Source organism: Camelus bactrianus, chromosome 9, assembly GCF_048773025.1.
Source record: "Camelus bactrianus isolate YW-2024 breed Bactrian camel chromosome 9, ASM4877302v1, whole genome shotgun sequence".
Classification (NCBI taxonomy): Eukaryota; Metazoa; Chordata; class Mammalia; order Artiodactyla; family Camelidae; genus Camelus; species Camelus bactrianus.
The window spans coordinates 42941040-42962691 of NC_133547.1; the positions used below are offsets into that span (position 1 = coordinate 42941040).

Genomic DNA, 21652 nt, shown 5'->3' on the forward strand with positions numbered 1-21652 from the left:
TGTGCATTAATAAAAGGGAAATCATTCAGTTACCGCAGAGTCTTTACGTCAGAGTCTGTCTTCTGAGTTACTTTTCAACTGAGTCATTGATGTCTCTATTTTTCTATACAGTGTCGCCCTCTGTACCATCAAGAGCACTGGCAATGCAGCATTCCTTAAGCAGCACTGTTCCGTTTTTTTCCTGAGATTTTCTTCCCAGATTCCAACATCCATTCTGCAAGTTTTGATGCTGGTGCTTTCTTGATCTTACTGGAAGGTGTCAAGGGAAGGTTTTCAGGCAACAACTAGGATTCATATTTCTTGCATAAACGGTGTTTAAATGGTTTTTTGACTAAAATGTCCATGGGTTTCAGCTATCTAGTCATACCATTGGGAGTAACAACAAAGTTTGCGGATGAGCAGACAATAACAACTACACTGAAACTGTTGAGCAATGAAAACAATTGGAAAATACCATCAATTGTTTCAATTTTAGAGATGTTAAAATTTGAAAAGAGAGGTATCTTGGAAGAGATGAAGTATTGTTATTGTTTGTTTGTTTATAAATAAGGATGTATAATAATAAGGCGCCAACAAGTTCAGCTACCCAGGAGCTCACATCATTCTTTGATCCCCATCCCTTTGTTAGCACTCTAATCCAAGCCTTCACAATCGTAAATGCAATAAGAAGGGTCTGGGGTGTAGGGGAAAGACTATCTGAAGACCTCTGGCTTTGGCATCTGAAGACCTGAGTCTGACTCTCAGTCCTGTGGTTTTTCAGATGTGCTACTTTGGGGATCAAGTCACTATTCTTTGGGGAAATACCTAATTCAGAAGATTTAAGGATTTGATGTAGGCAAAAGCACTTTAAGTGTAAAATCTATATGCAGAGGGAAAAGAACTAGCATTTGTTGAGTGCTAGGAACTGTGTTACGTACTTTGCTTGTATTATCTCATCTGATCTGATGTAAATGCTAAGGCATATATAGTATCTTGATCACCTTGCTATCTAATCCATTTAATGCCACATTAATTTTTTGTTTGGTTTTTTTTTTCCTGAAATGCCTCTTTCGTTGCCTCATGCCTTAAAGCAGAAATCACCTGTGCTACTGTTTGGATCACAAACAAGTTGATGACTATGAGCCTGTTACAGAGCTGCAGCCTCTTTCTTGCTTTTGCCTTGTAGCCAGAAACATTTGAAATAAGAGACCCTTGGGCTCCTGCCTTCTCTGTGACTTTTATGCCAACACTAGCCCCCAAGGACCTTGCAGAAAGTTTTACTTATGGTGAAAGTCCAAAATGAATCCAAGATTCAGGGTGTTTGTTAATCTAAGCAAGCTTTAGACAACATGAACAGATTCAGGTGTGAAGAAAGTTGGCATCCAAAAAACCATGGAAACCAGAGGCCCCCAGTGACAAGACTATAGTTTTGGGGGCTGCAACTCTACTTATGGGAGGAGAAGTTACCAGCAAGAAATCTAGTTCTGGGGAATAGAAGTATAAGGTAGGAACCCCCTTAAGGCTTGATTACCTGAGAGACTGAATCTTCGAACTAGTGACGTAGGGTCCTCATGTTCTTCTAGCAGGAGGAATTTGAGTCCATGAATTGGGAGTGAAGTTTAAACTACAAATTAGGGTTATAGATTCAAGCTCAAAGGCTTGAGCGTTATGAGGTTAAGATCTAAGCATGTTATGACACCAGGTATATGAAATGCTATCTTGAAATATTAATAGGTAGGGTGAGGTGGAGTGGGGTGGGGTTTAAAGCAATAAACTTTATTATATTTCAAATGTCTGCAGGAGAACTTTGTAAAGCCTAGAGGAGCAAAGATCCACAAAAATTGGGTGTCTTGAAGACCCATATCAAGGCCACCATCTTTAGGATACCTTCTCCAACAGCAGTGTTTTAATGCTTAACTTATAACTCGGTATAAATTATTGTTCTCTGATTAGTTTATATACATACACATTGACTTTGCGTTAAGATTTTAAGCTTGAGAGCAGTAATAGCATCTTTTAAAAATATTCTACATGTTCAATACTTAGCATAATGCTTTATAGTGCTAAGAAAACTTGTTAATGTCACCTTTTCCTATTTGAATCTGGCAGAGATTATATCTTGCACGATCTCTGTAAAGGTAAGAACCCAGATTACTCTTTGCCATTTGGCATATAATTTTCTGAGAACCCAGCCACTCCCGAAGATCTGTCTTCTTTGCAGAACTATTGCAAAATCTGACACTCCTCTTCACTTCACTGGAATGCCTTTGTAATTGCCAAATGTTGCCTTGCCTCATGGAAATTCTTGGCCAGACCTATGGATTGCCAGCGCTTGCAGCTGTTGACCCTTGAAGTCCAATTCTCCTATAACATCAAATTCAACAACATTTCTTAAGAAATGACCTAATAAGAACAGGCACTGAACTAGTTGCAATCAAAGCTACAAATATGTGATCACTGCCCTCGAGAAGTTTATAGTTTATATTTTTTTAAAAAGCATGAGTATTTAAATAGGGTAAAGACAACTGACAGTTATAAATAGTAGAAGGGATAGCAAAGACACTGATACAGAAAAAATTAATTTACTGGAGGATGAGACATCATTTCTACCTCCTTTATCTAGAAAGCCAAGATCCCAGTGTAGGAGCTGCCCATGTCCTGTTGTCCTTCATGTCACAATTTTGAGGTACACTTGTGGAAAAGATACAATGTCTTTGTCCTGTACACATCTTCCATGGACTTTCCATGTCTCCTGGATTTTGGGTTCTCACCTCTCGACCTGAGGTTACTCAATGGCACCCATTGAGGATCCTGCCTTGGGAAACGTCTACCTCCTCTCTTCACTACTCATTCTGTCCATTAGAGCCTATCCTCTTGTTGATTTTGTTTTTAAGTTTTCTGGACCTGCGGACCTTGGGCTGGTACCAGGCCACAAAGATGTATTTATTCAAGTTGTCACAAAACTTAACCTTCTTCCCCTAGGATGTTGCTCTGGAATATAAATGATTTCAACTCATCCTCCTCATTCTGCCTAGAATTTCGTTTTCCCGGAACAACCTTTTCTCCTGAGATGAAGAGACTGTCAGAAGCAGTGCAGTGGCCACTGCCTCCTTTTTCTTCACCTCATTTTCCCTGCTCCCTCCTTGCATGTTCTCCCTTGGCGCCTTCATCTGTTTCCCTATGAGGATGAATGTTATCCCATTCCAAGTCTTCAGTCAATGTGTTCTAAAAGGAGAGAAAGCCTAAGAGTATGAGTCAACTTTATTCCTGGTACTGAACCCTGTTTGTTCTCTTGTTCGTTGCCCTGAGGAACAGGGAAGGGATATTCCGCTTCTATTTCTCACTTCTATTTTTCTATTTCTCTTTCATAAAAAGGAAGTGAATGGAGGCCAACCCATTTCATTAATTTAAAAGAGATTCATTTAAACGAAAGTGATAACACATTGAGCTCCTGTTACATGCACATAGGGCATTACGGAGTATTAACGGTGCTTAACTTGTTACAATTGATTTTATTAACCTTGGTGTTGGCTTCTTAGGCAAAAACATAATCAGACTACCCCAGGGGATAAGCGGGCATCTGCCTGGTGGCCTGGTAGATGAAAATGCTCTCCCTCAACATTTCCAGGTGGGGAGAATGTAACTGTGACCTGCCTTCCTGTCCGCAGCTTATATTTCAGTGATGTATATGTGCACTTATGCCTCCATCAGAATGTCACCTCCTCGAGGAGGGAATCTGTTTTCTTATTCATCTTTGTTTCCCTCCACGTCATCAATTGCACATCCACGTTGCACATACCAGTGCTCAACAAATGTTTTTGAATCAATTAGTCAAGCAGGCTTGGCCAAAGTAGTTGCTTGTTGCTACTTCTGGCTAGGTGGAAGTCTTTCAACTCTGTGTGCCAGCTCTCTAAGTGTTAAACATAACAACAACAACAAAAATAATAGGAGTTAACCGTGGCAACCTGAACGGCTGACAACAACAAGAGAAAAGGCAAGAAGTCATGGTGGAAGCACAGTCATCCAGACCCTGCCTCAAACAGACCCAGGGAACAGCTCTGAGGACTTAACATCCAGGGAGGAGCCTCTGGAGAACACCCGCATTCAACAGCAGTATCTATGACTTTCATCACTCAGCAGACAAGCCTCTTGAGAGACCTTGCTCTGTGTCTCACACAGGGAGTGAGGAAGGGGACACTCTCGCTCTGGCCCCAGCCTGTAAACATGAGCCATTCCTGACATGAGGATTGCTGAGAGACTGAGCAGATGCAATAGGAATGCCTGTGCTCTTCCCTGACTGCCTATTTTGGCCATCTCTCTGCTTTTAGTCTCCACGGTGGAGGGATTGGAGGCTTGAGCCAAGTCAAAGATACAGGAGAAAGATCTGGAATATACCTCAGTGGGCAGGGCCAATTAAGACAAGAGGGGAGTGCACAGAGAGGAATGTTCGGAAAACAAACTTCTTGCAAGAATCTGGAGTCATAAAGGGGTCGCGTGTTCACTCAGTTAACCCCTGCACACTGATGGGAGCTTCATTTTAATGTATGAATGCTGGGGCAAGGTGGGGTATGGTAGATCATATTTTGAGTGGGTGGACTTAACAGTCTAGTCCCCTGGCTGGCCTTCAGTGAAGAGAATCAGTAGCTGGAGTTTGACTTCCCTGCTCTACCCTACCCTTCGCCCAGCATCTAGAGGTCTCTCCAGGGCAAGGCTGTAGATACTATCAAGTCTATGCAGGGTCCTGTGTTTATGCACCAGGAGCTCTGGGTCTACCTGAGACTCTTTCCATCCTGCAGAATGGAACTGGGAATGGGAGGCCTCCAAAGTCAGGGGATTCAGTTCTTGTGCCTTCCCAGTGTGGCAGCCCAATAGTGCTGGGAAAGTATTGCTCTGGCAGGACCCTCTTCCTTTCCCTTGTACCCTGAAGATGTGTAAACCCCTCGCCTGCGGGAGGAGAGGAGTTTGTCCACAGTATCCTTTCCCTGTGATCTCCTGTGCATGGCTGCCACGTAGCACGTGCAGGTGTGGAGGCATCTATTCCTTGACCTTGAGCTCTGCAGTTACCTTGGGGCCAAAGGTTGTGGGGGCAGCTCCTCCTCCTTTCAGTCATGGCTGTTCTAGCTGATACGGCTCCCAGCCTTCTCTTCCCTAGTTCCAAGCATTCCTTGTTGTTATCAGCAGGAGACTCCCAGGCATTCTGGAAACTCTGCGTGAGTGTAGGAACTGTTGCTGTAGCTGCCTGGACCTACAGCAGAGAGCCAAGGCAAAAATCACTTAACATTGTGTGCACCCGACTCCCCCAAAGCTGGCACAGCCAGGGAGTCTGCAGAGCCAGCTAATCTTCCTCCAAGAAATCTACCTCCCCAGTAGCCACAGAACACAGTGTTTATTACCTTTTAGTTTTCAGTAGATGGGTGAAAACAGAGAGCAAGAGCCTCTATTTCTGAAGCTGAGAGCCACCTAGCAAAACCTTCAGAAAGAAAGCAGCTTCTACCAGAGGGGTCTTGTCTCTTACTGCCACTGTCAGTACTTTGGGAGCTCAGTGAGAGGAACCTCAGTTTCCCCACCAAGCTGGAACTTTTGGAAGTTGTCCTTTTAAATTTAAACCTTCAGATCAATGCATAATGGGTCAAAGTTCAGTTGTTCAAAATCTTAATAGAAAAAAACAATTGTGCTGTAAGCTGAAAATAAAAATTAGCCTAAATTCGGGAAAGAATTGGTCATCCCTCAAATCTTAGGAAGAAAGAGGATCTAAGAGGCAAATGCTGGTGGTGTTTATCCAAGTGTTTTTAGGTGAGACGTTTCACTGGCTCAGTTCTAGAGGCAAGTAAATTGCTGCTTTGGAGTTGGATGAGTTTGGTTCTAATAAACATTCATACATAAAACAGACTCGCTGATTTCTGATTCCATGCTCTGCAAGCAGTCTGGCTTACAATCTGATTCTCAGGGGCTGGTCACAGGGCATGAATATTTTAACCCTTGGCTGTTATATTTCTATTCATGATTTTTGTTATGAATAAACTGGTATTCTGATTTTGCATACCAGTTTCTGGGAGCTTGAGTCTGAAGATGAATTCACAATCTATGTGTTAGTGGTTGGGTTTCTAAGCATATAGGACTGAGGACCAGAACCTCACCCTGGTGGATCACCAAAATAAGACCATGCCATGGAGGACCCTTTGGGGCCTGGAAACTCCCTGACTGGTTGGTGGTCAGTATCCTTCCTACTCAGACTCCTAAAGTTATCAGACCTAGTGAGGGTTTTGTCTCTGTTCAGGGACTGGCAGGATAGAATTGTTTTTGTGACCCTGGTCTGGAGTCAGATAGACTTGGTATATATCCTTTCTTCCATTTTTAACTTAAGCAAATTGCATAATCTTTCTATTTCAATTTTTCTCACCTGTGATTTGGGGATAACACAAGTGTCCACTTCATGGATGTTTACAAAAAAAATAAGACAGCATGTTCAGCACTTCAGGCAGTACCTAACAAAAGTGATGCTGAATAAATAGGAGTTACTTTTATTTTTATAGCTCTCATTAGATGCCAGGCACTAAGCGTTGATATATTTGCCCAAAGTCAAACAGCTGACAAGTGGTAGACCGGGCATTGAACCAGGCCAAAGCTAATGTATTTGACTATGGGTTAAACTGTCTTTGATGGCTTAACAAACACAGCAAAACCCACCTTTCCGAAAAGCGTCATCTCCTATGAAGGAACACATTTGGAAGACTGTATACATATTCCTAAACCTACTCGAAACTCCTCTTTTTGGACTTAACCTGAGAAATCTATGGCATTTTTTTGGAACATCCTTAACAAGGGCAAATCTTTGTTACTTAAGAAAAGATTTGATCTTTCTTAATAGCTAAAACTTACTCAGTGTCAAGCCCAGTAAAGAAAGTGGAGAATTACAATAGGAAATGCCTTCTTTGGTTGAAAAACATGTGTTCTAGAAAGCAATTCGCCAGTTTTACAGAAGTAGCAAATATTTCATCATCACAAAGCATTTCTATTGTTGCTGACTCCACTTTCCTGTTCTATTGGTAATTACTTTTTCCTTTATGACTTTATCTTGACCCTATACTGAAAAAGCAGTGTATAAACATGCAGGCCACAGTCACAAGGAGAAGGCTCTATGTGTATAAAGGACATAGAGGCACATGTAACATGGCTGTGCTGACTTTCTCTCCCCTCTTCTTGCCTCCTCCCACCCGCAGATCTAACCATTCCAACCCAAACCTGTGTGTCACCACTAATCAACTGCCATCCTCACTTTAGTACTGGACAAAGATTACCAGTTAAAGTTTGTCTCTTAAACCCACAGTACTGCCCTGAGGTGTTCCCTGGGAGAGAAGAAATGCTTCAGGAGAGCAGATAAATTCAAGCATACTGACATCATTCATGTGTCTGTTTGAAAGACACAGAGTTTTTTAAAAAAAACAATCTCTCCAGTCCAAAGTTAACCTGTTTGAAACTGACCACTGAGTGTTGGCCTCCTGTCTAAAGGTTTAGCTGTAAGTAAACAATCCAAAAAAAAATTTTTTTTAAGACCTTGTTTTTGATCAGACTGTTCAAAGAAAGACTTTTGTGGGTAAAAGTTCACTAGGCTGAAACAATAGAAACATTTGGGAGTGGAATATGGCCTTCACTCTTAAACCGGAGGGTCCTAGTTCACCTTTGCTAGCCTCCTTCATAGGACAATATGGATACAGCTTGGTCCACCTCTTAGAATATTTTGCAAGTTGATCTTTAATAATAGGAGAGTCAATTAAAAGATACTATGTTCAGCAGTTGGGCATTTATGTAGGTCTAGGGAAAACTGGGAACAAACTTCAGCAAGGTTGATATTCACTTAGTAAATAACCCCCTGAATCATTTTTTTTTTAATGATTAAATAGCAAAAGAAAAAAAGTAGAAGGAAGTTTCCCGCTCCCTTATCCCTGTCAAACTGCCTAGAAAAACCACTCAACTGAAAAAAATAGTCAGTCTAAGCCGTCCTCTGATTTAAACCTTACTTTTTAATCATTAAGAGATAGAAAAATGGACCTAACCCTTCATTAATGAGCCTCTAAGTTAGGAGAGGCCAAAATTTATTACTGTTTCAAGAGTATGAGGGTAATTACATGTCCAGGAGTTTGCTTCTGTGTTCTAGTTGTGGCAACCACATGTCCTAAAATACCTAGGATAGTTCAGATTTTACACATTTTATCTCAGAAGTCCTTTACTCCTTATACCATGAAGTTTAGAAAATTTTCAGTGTGTAAACTATGATTAGCTTAGCTAAAGTCTCATAAGCTCTGTTAACAGTAATGTTGCAAAGCTGTTTTAGGCTGAGAGAAGGCTGTTGAAGAACAAATAGTCATCTTTCACCCCCTTATGACATCCTACCAAGGTAATAACAAGTCATATTCCCTCTGTGATTTTAACACCCACCAAAGAACAGGGATTATCACAATTACAGTTAGAATCATCCTGACCCTCTCCTTGCTCCACTGTCAGTGGAGCAAGAAGCAGAGGGCTATGGTTTATGTCCCTCTGAGTTCTCCTGCTCCTGGTTGGAAAGAGCACGTACTTCCCAGGTCCCCACTGGACCCAGCTCTCTTGTAGGATGCTGTTCCCTGAGATGGGTGCAGTGTAAGAGTAAAAGTGAGGCAGGGTGCATTTCTCTTTACACTTTCGTCCCTTTATTCGCCACACTTCCCCTACACAAGGTAGTGTAGGTCAATGAAACTTAATGATTGGTTGGAGTAACTTAAGGAAATCACAGTGTAGGAAGAAAAAAAAGTTTTTAAACTGAACTCGAAATCAATGATGTTGGCCCAACACAGAATGTATTTGATAGGTAGGAACTCTATTTAAACTACCTTCATGGAGGTCCCATCAAGACTTCCATTTAATCTAATTAATCAGAAACTTAGATTCATGGCCACATAGACTTGCTGCCTCAAGAGTGAAGTCCTGGGCAATCTGGCTGTGACATCCATCACCCCATTGACTGCTAGTGTTGTTTCAGCTGATCTGGCTGGCTAAGCAGGTGACCCCTTCCCCCCTCACTGCTTCATGTATGTCCCCCTAACCCGAAGCTGCACGCTCAGTCGAAGAGGACAACCTTCCCTGATAGAGGAGGACAGTTCTTCAGTCAGGGGTGTACGAGCAGCTGCCCTCCCCTGCTAGAACCTCCAAATACGCTCTCAAGAGTGAAATCCCTATTCCAGTCTCAAATATCTCATGCAACACTGGTTTCAGCCTAGTGAACCCACAAAAGACTACAGAAGGGAGGCCAGCATAGTTAAGTGCCCTGACCCCACCACCGTAAGAGAAAGTCAGGGGTTGGAGAACAAAATGAGACAAGTGATACTCATTGGTCATTATATATTTTTTGAACATCCTAGCTTTAGGGTATCAGTGGTAGTCCTGCTAAATACCGTCTCTGATAGTCCCAGGAAAGCTAACAAGATATTGCATCTTTCCCAGATGATTGCCGTGTAGCCAACCCAGCCTATAATCTTCTACCGTACCCTCAGGTCTGAGAACCCTGCCATTTCCTAGTCTCTGTTGTGTGGCTGACCACCTACTTTGGGAGGCTCTACCCATTACCCACAGAGTTGGTCTCATCCCAGGAGCTTTCTTTTACTGCTCCCAGTAGCTCCTTCTCTGAGTCTGAGTTATTCAGTCCAAAACCCCCAAATGCTTCAGATAGCTCTCACAGAATAGTCCAGGTGGGTATGTGGGCCCTCTAAATGTCATTCCTGTTTAAGCCTCTTCACAGCTGTGAGTAGCAAATATGCCTCTTTATTCTTAAAATTGTCCAGCCAGTAGCTGCTGGAACACAGACGCACACACACAGGCACACCTTTAAGGGCAAATATTAAAAAACAGAAACAATGTAAAACCTAAACTAAAGCTCTTAAAATGCCTGTAAGGTGAATTCATCCCACAGACATGTCTGATCTGCATGGTGCTTTGCTATTGTCGTTAAATGATTTCTACTATCTTTAGAAGGGGCATGCCATTCCCATTTTCCCCCAGTCAGGATTTAGTTTAATAATTTAGTTTAATAAGCAAAACAAAGTTCCCTGCCCTCAGGAAGCTTACATTTCAGTATAGGAAACAATTTCAGTATCCACAGTAAAGAGCCTCTTGTTAATGTCTGTAATACTGAAATATATTAAATCAATATAGTCTGGCTTTAATTCAGAATTATCTGCCTTAAGGGGAGGGTATAGCTCAGTGGTAGAGTGCATGCTTAGCATATAGGAGGTCCTGGGTTCAATCCCCAGTATTTCCATTAAAAAATTAAAAAAAAAACAAACCAAAAACAGAATTATCTGCCTTGCATGTACATTTTTCATGTAATCAGTAGATTTTATCTCAAGTAAAGTAATTGCATATTACTGAATACCCATTAAGTAATAAAATGTTTAAATGAAACCAGTCTATGACTAGTTAACTCAATAGATGGGGAATATTAATGACATCAAGGTTGTTAACTCTTGGGGTTATCCTATGCACAAATTAGCTAATATCCCTCAGTCTCATAACCACAGACTCCCCTTTGCTAACCTGGCCAGTCCTCCCTCAGAGGCCTAGAAGCAATCAAGGAATGATAATTCAGTGTCTATTAGCACCTTTGGAAAAACAGCTTAACGTCCACATCATGATGATGGTGACCAAAACGCAGTGCCGGACAATAGTGTCATTGTGATTAAATATGGCTCAGGGCAGCCTTCAGACTGAAAGCTCTCCAGGTTCCCTTCTGTCTCCACCAGCCAGGAGAATTATGAGGGAGCTCTTTTACTTGGATGAGATCCTTGGGATGGGATTACAGTCCTTTTATTTCTGTGCTGCTTCTGCAGTATAGTCTTCTATCTTCCAGAGAGTTTCTGAATTAAACTACAGATGCAAGCAATTTAAGAGAATAACAAATGTGATGAGGTGTTTTGAGAATTTAAGTGGACACATTCTGATTTTTAGACATGTTTGGAGGACCTGGCTGACAAGGTTCCATGTATGTGAAGGATTAAGAAACAGGAAGGAAGACAGGACCACCAGACAGGGTTGGGAGAGAGGAGTAATTCTTGGCACAGACCAGATTCATGTTTGAATCCTAGGGAAAGAGTTAAAATAAAGGGTATGTAAAACCCAAAAGAGTAGTTTCCATAAAATCTCTGTGAGCCATCAGGACCTTAAAGCAGCCCTTCCAGATTGGCTGTGTCACTGTGTGGAGCAAACTGGGAGTGAAGAGTGCTTTTGCGAGTTGGAATTTCTATTGTAACAGGCTGAATTGGCCAATATCATGTCTCCAAAAGAAGCAGAGGCAGGATTACACCTCAGGGAGCATTGGCATTGTGGCACAGACATCAGTGGCTTCAGGTGCTTTGGGGCTTATGATCAGCGTGTGTGGGCAGGTTGGCTTCAGCAGGAAGTTGCACTAAAGTGCATCAGAAACTGTGTGTAGAGTGGGTAGGCATGGTAGGCATTAAGACTGATGCCATGAATTTCTCATGGCTAGAGAAGGGAGCTGTAATATGGAAAGGGGGAAGGCTAAAATGAAACCTGCAACGCTGGATTAGAATTGGAAATATCAAATGAGCATACTGGTGTGTGTGTGTGTATGTGTGTGTGTGTGAAAGAGAGAGAGAGTGCGCACGCCTGAACCTGTCCTCTGAGAGAACCTACAAGCAGTGACACACCAAGACAAATTAGCACACACCTAGGAACTAAACTTTTCTAAATATTATTCTCCTCTAAAGGAACCAGGAATTCTTAGGTTAAGTGGCTGATTTCAGGGCCAGTGCTAGGAAAATACAAGAAAAGCCTGGAATATCTTGTGTCATAAAATTAGGAATTTCAAAAAATCTTAAAGACATGTCAAAAAGACAGTTTGAAGGGACTCCCACTATCCAAATCAGGGACAATTTGAGCATCATAATAAATAGTGTCAAAAACAGATTATAACCCATTGAACAAAATAAGAAGCTATGAGTCATAATGGTATAAATAAATTGCTAAACAAATCATGGAGAAGAGAAATTTTTTTTTTCCTGCAGTAGAATGCCAACTAAAAAATATAGAAAGAATGATAGAGTTATAAAAATCACTATTTGGCAATGATCATAGTAATAACTGACTCGGGCAAGAATCATCAATGGATGCTAAAATTAGTGGGTAAAGTTTGATGAGGAGCAAGATGTTTATGTAGTCTCAAAGTATCTCCCTACAGGATACTTCCCTATAAAGGGAAAAGCAGTAATTTTAAAGTGGAGAAACATGATAGGTACTACCTTAACCGCGTCATTAACAGTAACTTCAATAGGAATGGAACAAATCAACTCCTAATATTATGTACTGAGAAGATCACAACATCACTTCTGTGGTATTTCTGCTTAGAATGCATAACCTGAAGCTAATCATGAGGAAACATCAGACAATCAAGTTGAGGAACACTCTACAAAACAGCTGGCCCGTAACTCTTCAGATATGTCAAGGTCGTGAAAGACAAAGTATGGAAAATTTCTTCCAGATTAAAGGGGACTAAAGATACTTGACAACTGAATGCGGTGTATGATCTGGAATTTTCTTTTACTATACTGGATATTATTGGAACAACTGAGCAAAATTTGAAAGAGGTCTATAGATTAGATAATATTATTCAATCAGTATTGACTTCTTAATTTTCATATTTGGACAGAAGTTATGAAAGAGATTGTCCTTGTTTTTAGGAAATACACACTGAAGTGCTTAGGGGAAAAGGGCATCATGTCTACAACTTATTCTCAAACAGAAAAGAGTTCAGGAAAAAAAAAGATAAATAAACACACACACACACACACACACACACACACACACACACAGGGAGAGAGTGTGGAAGCCCACACTAGGTATTGGTCTAGATTGCTAGAAGAAAGAGTTGAAATTAACAAGCAATTTACACATGACTAATGGCAGAAATTCTGAGAACATGTCCCATAGCCCTTTTACTGGGCGCCCAGAGCCAATTTATGTTGTAAAATAAGGGAGAGCCCACACAGCAGTCTTGAATACCAGTGAGTCATTCATTCCCTATGTTTGAAACACCTATAGAGCATTCTTCTAACCTAGAGTCAGTTCAGCTCACCTCAGCTTCAATTCCACAGACTCGTCTATTAGAAATTGTTCCATTAACTTTCATCTTCACGTTGAGTCACTGGAGTCATAAATTCCACATAACTCTCCTGCTTGCACAATAGAATAATCCATTTTCTGAGGAACAAGTTTAATCCAAATAAATTGAAAACACTTATCTAACATAGGGATAAAATGTTTTGGGCCCCAAAGTCAAAGCTGATTAAAACCCAGGGCAAATCACAGATTGAACCACCACCATCCTCTCTTTGCTGTACTATTTGTTTACTCTCTTTGCTCTATTATTCCTTTATCACTTGTGGACAGGAAGGAGCCATATTGAAATACAAACTTTCCTTGTTTCTTTAAAAAAAAAGAAAAACAAATAGTTGGTTTATTCTAAGAAGGTACAGGAACTTATATTCTAAACGTCCATAAATACGTATTCTAGGAGCTCTTATCACCTCAGAACCCTACTACAGCTTCTCTTTAATCTTTTTAAACATCCTGTCACATAAACTGCAGCTGTATCTATAGCAGGAAGAATAATAAGATAATAATTGGTCAGACATCAAAAGCACTTGGGTGGGTCTTATATAGACATTTAGTCTTCTCTCCCACCAACACCACGTTCTTAGGATTTTTTTTTCCAACTACACTAATATATTTTTTGTTTGTTTGTTTCTTTTCCTTTCCTCTGAGTAATTACTGTGAATTTTTGCCAGATCAGAATTTTTTCCCAGGAAAAGACCCCAAGTATTAAGAAAGCAGACAAACAGTACCTGAAGATAAGATGTAAACTCTTTCTAGGCCCACCTCCTCCCTTTGATTTCTTTCTCCATATGGAGTGGGATTAATTGGTGGAGTTGCACGTCCTCAGTTTTGTATGAGGGAGAGGTCCTGCCAACTAAGACTCTGTTATTTTTTGTAACAAGGAGCTCCCTATGGTATTGGGCAGCCCATTCCATTGCTGGACAGCTCTCATTGTAACCCTTGCCTCTTGCTGTGGTTCGTTGGAGCCTCACAAAATATGTCTATCCCTTTTCTACACAACAGCCCTTTACACATCTGGTGGCTGCTAATTTGTCCAACCTAAGCTATCACCAGGTCTCAGGATGATTTCTCAGATCTCATTGAGTAAATGCACAAACATCCAAAAGTAAACAGTAGTTAACCCTGAAAATAAGATTATGGTTATGTTTTTACTTTCTTGCTTGTATGTAAATTCTAATTTTCACAATAAATACTTAATTTAATAACAAAGGCAACATTAATTATTTTTATTGCATTTCATGTAGATGCCAGTTCTTGGCATGCATTTGTAATTATCCTAAATAACCCTGAGAGAGAGGAACAATAATTATCCCCATTGTACAGATGAAGAAACTAGAACATAGAGGAATTAAGTAATTTGCCCAAGGTCACATAGCTAAGCAAGTGGCTGAAAAGAAATTGGAAACTAGGTTTGCCTAATTCTTAACCGATTCTCTTAAAGCAAGAGAAACCGTTTCTTTTTGGGGGGAGAGAAGGGTACTTGTTTTATTTTTAGTGTTGTGTCCAGAAACAGATACAATATGCTAGATTTGATCTCAACAGCATAAAGTACACTGCGATTATTATGTCCTTCGATTTGGACACAATGCAATCTGTTAATGTCCCTAAGACTGCATTTGATTTTTCACCTGTGATATGAGATTATTGGCTCATATAGAGCTTTCCAAAAAATCCTTTGGTTCTTATTTTATTTTCTTTTTTTCCCTTGCCTCCCTCTTGTCCCTTCCTCTGTCACCTCATCAATTCCTACCCTCCAATAACCATTTTATCAACCTAGTTGTTAACATTTTTCTCCATGTGCATATGACCACATACAGACAAATACAGATATACACATATTCAATATAGATTTTTTTTTAGTCATTTTATTAAAGTGACTACTTTTTTCCTGACTTTTACTTAAAGCAGTTTCTCATCTAAAACCCCTCTAAATCAACTGGCAGAGTACAAATTTAGCCCTTTTAATGGATGTTTCCAAATATGGATATATTATATTTTTTTTTGCAAACATTCACCTATCGATGGCATACATAGTATTTACAATTTGTATGTGTGTGTTGCCACCTAAAACATTTCACCAATAAATATCCATGTACATGTGTATAGAACTGCAGTGTTTTTACGCCAATAGTGTTATTGAAAGTAGTGGGTTTTTTGAGTAGGATATCTCCCCAGAACTGAGATTGCTGGTTCACATTTTAAAAATAATAGCTCTTGCCAGCTGTTGCTTTCCGAAAAGGCTGTAATACTTTATGTTTCAGTAGCAGCTTCATGAAAATACCTTTTACCCCACATCCCTGCAGCAATAAGTATTACAATCCATTCAGCAGCCATTCTAATAAAACCTCTGTGAAACAAGAGATCAGAGGAAACTACTTAAATATAATAAAGATTATTTACTGTAAACAAATAGCAATTATAAATCTTAGTGGCAAAATATCAAAATTCTTTCATTCAAAATCAGGAACTACACTTTTAATGAATTACATCTCCCTACACATACGTATAAAAATGTATGCAAATCAGGGAGGGTAGTAACTCAGTGGTAGAGTGCATGCTTAGCATACATGAGACCCTGGGTTCAATCCCCAGTACCTCCACTGAAAAAGAAAAGAAAAGAAAAATATGTACAAATCATAAGTGCACAGGTTAATGTATTATTGAAAAATAAACAACATGCCCATATAACCACCCCCCAGGTCAGGAAATAGACATTAGCAGCACCTCAGAAGCCTTTCTCGTGCCCTCTTCCAATCATTGCTCCCTTCCTCCTTCCTCGGGAGAACCACAGTCCTGACTTTTAACACCATAGGATAATTTTGCCTGGTTTTGAAGTATATAGAAATAAAATAATGCAGTGTATACTTTGTGTGTCTGGTTTATTTCCCTCAGCATTATCTTTGTGAAGTTCTTCCATGTTTCCATGTTGCAGAAAGCAGTAATTCACTCGTTTTCATTGCTGTACAGTAGTCCATTGTATGAATAATATACACAGCTATCCATTCTATTTTTGATGGCCTTTCAGTTGCTTTTGAATAAGAATCCTGTCATCCAGTATATCAGGCGCCAATACTCCCTCCCGGCTTTGTGTCATCAGAAATTTGGATGATTACACATTCTCTGTCTACACAAATCATTGACTTGTAACTGTTTGACAAGACCAGACACATTTGTGTCAGCCAACTAGAGCTCTCCCTTCAGGTTAACCTTAATACACTAGTAAATACTATTTGTGCAAAGTTGTTCAATTAGCTAAAACTGTAGCACTCTGTGGTACCATTGAACATACATTTCTGCACCTTGTCTGATTCAAAGTAACAAATATTTATTGAAGATCTACCGTGTTCTAGGTACTGACTGGGGATAGAGCAGTGAACAAAACAGATCAGATCCATACCCTCACTGAATTTAGGGTCTGGTTGATGAGACAGATGTAAACAATTCTGATAATTTTACTTAAGTGAATGAGGGAAATGAAACCAAGCAACGAGAGAGGAAGTAATGAGGAAGGAGGCAGACAGCTTTAGAAGGAGATAGCCACATGAAGGCTGACGTCTAACATTCCAGGCAAGGGGAGGAGCTAAGGCAAAGCCCCAGAGGAGAGGATGAGCTTCAAGAAACAGGAAGGCTAGTGTACCTCAAGCAAATTTTCAACAGAAGCAAGTGGAAGAGAGATGGGCAGGAGCCAGATTATTTAGGTTCTTAAATTCCTTTTATTCTAAAGGTGATGATGAGCTGGATAAGGGGATGCAACACCCTGATTGCCCTTTAAGGAAGGATTTGACTTCCAGATGTAAGAATGTGGTCTGCAAACAGCCTTGAGCTGACACCTTTTCCAGGCACTGCCTCAGCTGCAGAGAGCCTTGCTGTTTTGAGAACATACTCTTCATGGAGCAAACCACATCTGTGACTAAGTGAGCGGCACCAGACAATCTCGATGGACAGTACGTGTTTCAGATCCCTGACGGGTTGGCCAAGGTTTTGTCGGGTCGGCCAAGGTTTTGTTGGGTCTGCGTCACTTTAATTTCTTCCTCTGTCCCATCCCGCTTGCTTCCTTTTCCTTCACAGGTGTTAAACCTTAATAAGCATCTTGGGTCCCCAACTTGGTCTCCACATTTGTGAAGAACTCCGACCTGTGACAAATGGGAAGCTGTTGAAGGACTTTTAAGGAAAGAGTCTAGATGGTATGATTTAGTTTTTAGAAGACTCCAGCTACTATATAGAGAATGTGGGAGGTAAAAGTGAAAACAGTGCCCTGGGGAGAGATGATGTTGGCCTGATCTAGGGAGGAAACAGAACATGGGGAGAAGTGGGTGGATTTTGGATAGAATTTGGTTGTAGAACTGATAAATGTGGTTCATCCCAAGCATTTTGATCCACTGTCTTGCTGGAAACAAATTTAGTGTGTCCTTGGATTTCTTTAATCTACCTGTCTAGTAATCACTTCAAAAAAGGAAACAGCATTAGTGCCTGTGTGATACGGGTCCCAGTTACCTGGCTAGTCTCTCTCTTGCACTCCCCCCTGTTTACTGTTCCAGCCACCTCAGCTTTTTCTCTGTTCGTCTAGCATGCCAAGTTTATTGCTGTCTCATGCCTTTTTCACATGTGGTTTTTAGATTGTCTCTGTAGCAATCCTGCCCCTCCCAATTTCTATTCAGCCTCAGGGCTCAGATTTCATGCTGCTTGCTTACAGAGGATTTCTCTCGCACTGCCCCCTCCTGCAGTGAGGCCAGTCCCTCTGATTATGTTCTCACATGTCTCCCTGTGTTTCCTTTCATAGCACTTATCACAAGTGTAATTATGCTGTAATTTTTGTTATTATTTGTTTTCCTCACTAGATTTCCACAAGGGGCAGGAACGTGCCTGTTTTGTTTTCAGCTTCATTCTTCATAGCTTTGCACAGTAACTGGGATCCAGTTGGTGCACAGTAAATATTTGTTGAATGAATGAACTTGCCCTTAGTGGACCCAAATTGGCACCTGGGTTAATTCCTTTGAGTGCTCATAAATCATCTTTTACTAATCCAGCCAAAATCTTCCAGGGATCATTGAAGATTTTAAGACCACAGTTTTTAAGGTCTTACTTTTTTCACATGAAAAACTTTTTGGGGAGGTAAAATTTATGTATTATATGGATGTAATTTAAAAGTAGTACCAAATGCAGGGAGAGAAATAGCTCAGTGGTAGAGCGCATGCTTAGCATGCATGAGGTCCTGGGTTCAATCCCCAGTACCTCCATTAAAATAAAAGCAGAAAGAGGTAGTGAAGTCCTCTCATAACAAGTTTATCATTCCTTGTACACATCAAATGGCCTTTTATCAAATATCATAGACAGAATTAGATATGAATTTATTTATATATATAAATATATAAGTTTACTTCATATATGTCTGTATAGATACAGATATTTTGGAGTTGATGCTACCCAGGTCCATCTTAAGAGCCTCTTGTGCTTCAAGCATAGTGGTATCATACAAAACATCTCAAAATACCACATCCCAAATCAAATATCAAATTTCCTTGGAAACTTCTGACAGAATTTTGTATAATTTTTCTTTTGAAATTATTATTTAAACTGTAAGTGATGTCTAATTTATGTTTGCTTCTCATTTCTCAAAAATTATTATGCAATCTTGTGAATTTCTGTAGAATGACATCAAACCTAGCCTTCAGATGCTTTTCAAATGTAATAAATTTGTTTTGAATGTTGATTTCATAATTAATGAGCTTCACATGATATATGTGTAGACAGTTGTTTTATTCATTTCAAAAAAATTAATTGTGCACAAACAGATTTTGTCTTAAATATTAGTATTTTTAAATACATTAAATACATTTAACTACATTTTTTAAAAGTGCATTCACAGAAAATAAATCAATCAACCAAAGAAAGTATAAATAGAAAAGTAAAATCCTTTTTCCTATATGGCATTCCCTTTTTCTAGAGTCTAGAAGCAGCCATCGTGCATGGTGTCTCATGTGTCCTTCCAGAAAATCTGCATACATATCCCAGCCTGACATTGTCAATGAAAAAATTAGTAGTCAATCTAAGAAAGAAATGGAAAATTTTATTTGAGCCAACCTGAGGATCATAACCCGGGAGACAGTGTTTTGAAAGCTCTGAGGACTATTCTATCCCTTAGAGGTCAAAGCACAGTTATATAAATTTTTGGATTATACATCAAAGTAACATATTGACAGTTAACATAGTCCAGCAAGGTGAGTAGTGGGTTAGTGTGACCCCCTTACAAGATTGAAAAAGGAATGTTATCTCCTAAGGAGTTACCTTGCTGGCACCAGGAGGAAGTCGCTTTTTTTGGCGAGTAGGCATTGCTGTGTCTTCTAATGGATAATGCAGGGGCACGTTGCACGCCGAAGGGCAGGGGATAGTAACCCAACAGGCAGGGAGAGAATGTTATGTTTAAACATTTTCTTGTCCTGCCTTAAAAATAATTTTATTTCACCAATATCTATCTATAAAAATACACGAATGGTATATCATGATGCATATTCTTGTGTATGCTATTTTGCACCTTCACATAATTACTATGGAAGTTTTGTTCATGCCTATAGGTTTACCTCATTGTCTTCAAATGTTGCATAACTTTCCGCAGGATGAACTATAATGCATTGAACTAGTGCCCGATAAACATAACTTAAAAAAAATGTTTATTTTGGGGAGTGTAGTGGCATTGTAGGTGACTTTTTCTACCTCATATTTAGAACTTTTAATGTTTGCTATACTATTCCTGTAATTATTATTATTTTTTAATTTAAATTTAAAAAAAAAGCCATCTTTTAGGGTGTGGTTTGCAGTAACAAATTCAATAGGGGACTCTGTGAGTCAGTAAAGACTGAGAAGGAGCATTTGAATCCACCCATTCTGAAGTAATAATGGCCCCTGATTACATCTTCAATGGAGATCAAAACCAAATTATTGGAAGTTAAGAGGGGAAGATAACTGCCAAGGCAGATGATTTGTTAGAGGTGTCTGCCAGAGACTGGTAGAAACAGGACAGAATCTTTGAAGAGCAGCAAAGTTGGGCAAAGGCTTTGTTCCAATTTGGAAAGACACAGACGAAACAGGTGTTAAGCTTTGCTTCCTTAGCTATTTTGATTATAAGCCTAAAAAAGACCTGAGTAACAGTGGCCTCACCATCTTCTTTTTGTTGTTTTACTCTGTAGAGAGAGAGTGGAGTGTGAGGATCTTCATAAGTTATGCTCTTGCGAGGTCAGTGACAGGGCATCGGGAAAGGAGGGCAGCCACTTGGTCGTAAATCCCTCGCGCTTCACCAGTGAGCAAAATCTAGTTTGCGTCAAGCTGGCTCTTTGGAAAATGTGGAACCATGGGAAAGTGCATTTTATTTAAAATCCTGAAATCAGGATTTGCCTTAGCGGGGGCTTTTTTAAAGAAGAAAATGGAGAGAACAAAATAACCAGAGAATGATTAGGTTGAGGAACGGATATGCATTTGGGCAAAATTACTGAGGCTGACAGTTACCCTTTTCCTGTGTAGTCCTGGAAGCAATGTCCCCATCTTTGCTTAGCATTAGGATTACCCCTCACTGGGGGGTATTTCCTGCTAGGTCAAAGGGGAAGGTGGCACCAGGCCAGCAGAGATGAACTTTGGACAAAGCATTGGATCTTTACAGGCTTCTCAAATCACACCATTGTGGACAGGGAGTGTTGCCTGCCATCCCAGTTCTATAAGGACCAATCCATTAGCCACTGTGGCACCTATAGTGAGCCCTGAGGGGAATTCAGGATGGAGGAGAACAGGAAGAATTCCGTGCTTTGGCTACTGGCCCTAGACAGTTCAGATGTGTATCTAAGGAATAATTTCAGTGAGCCCAGATCCTTGCATCCTCCCATATACATAGAAAAGCACCAAAGTCATTAACTTAAGATGTCTGTCCTTTGTGATTAGTGGTACCCTTTGATATTTGACTGCGTGTTTTTATTTTTCCAGCAAAAAAACTCCTGTATATCCTGGCTCCTCTCTTACCTCTTTGGAGCAGTTCTTCTGAGTCTGTTTTCTGAGAGGCTGTCTCCCAGGCTATGGACCTCAGTAAGATCCCTGAATCAAATAACTCGAAACTTGTAGGTTGCGCCTTTTTCTTCAGTCAACACCATATAAAGAGCATTATCTTCTAACACCTAGGACCCTTTCTGTTTAGGCTGAATGAAGGTCTCTGGATACTCCACGGTGGCCAGGCTGGCGGTGAGGGTGGAGGGTGGGGGCTTGGCGGAGGCTCAGAGGAGGGAGGAAAAGTGACTTCATGTTAGATCTTTTGTATGTTTTAAATTTTTTATTACGAAAATGTACCATTTTTATTTTAAAAATTGGGTGGTTGTTTTAAAGACTTGATTAAGGCCAAGGAGAGAAATGTGGTTTTGTTCTCTGTTCAGCGTAGCCTCCTGGGTTTACTTTATTTCAGTCCTACTTTTTCTATTTAATCTATGATTTCATAGTGATTTCTCCCTGCAAACCACGCCTCCAACCCAAGTTAACT

The 21652-nt window shown here is 40.2% G+C and overlaps 1 protein-coding gene across 5 annotated transcripts in view; it reads left to right on the plus strand.

The window, feature by feature from the left end:
- The window catches only part of LOC105079746 (myomegalin-like), a 90688-nt gene extending 71838 nt beyond the window's left edge, over positions 1 to 18850 (plus strand). For 4 of the 5 annotated variants that reach the window (XM_074370216.1, XM_074370215.1, XM_074370217.1 and 1 more), the window contains one exon: positions 1 to 18850. This exon is cut by the window's left edge and continues 12235 nt beyond it. The gene's annotated coding sequence lies outside the window, so the exon portion shown is untranslated. The other variant, XR_012509181.1, reaches the window with a different exon arrangement.
- Positions 18851 to 21652: the final 2802 nt, after the last annotated feature.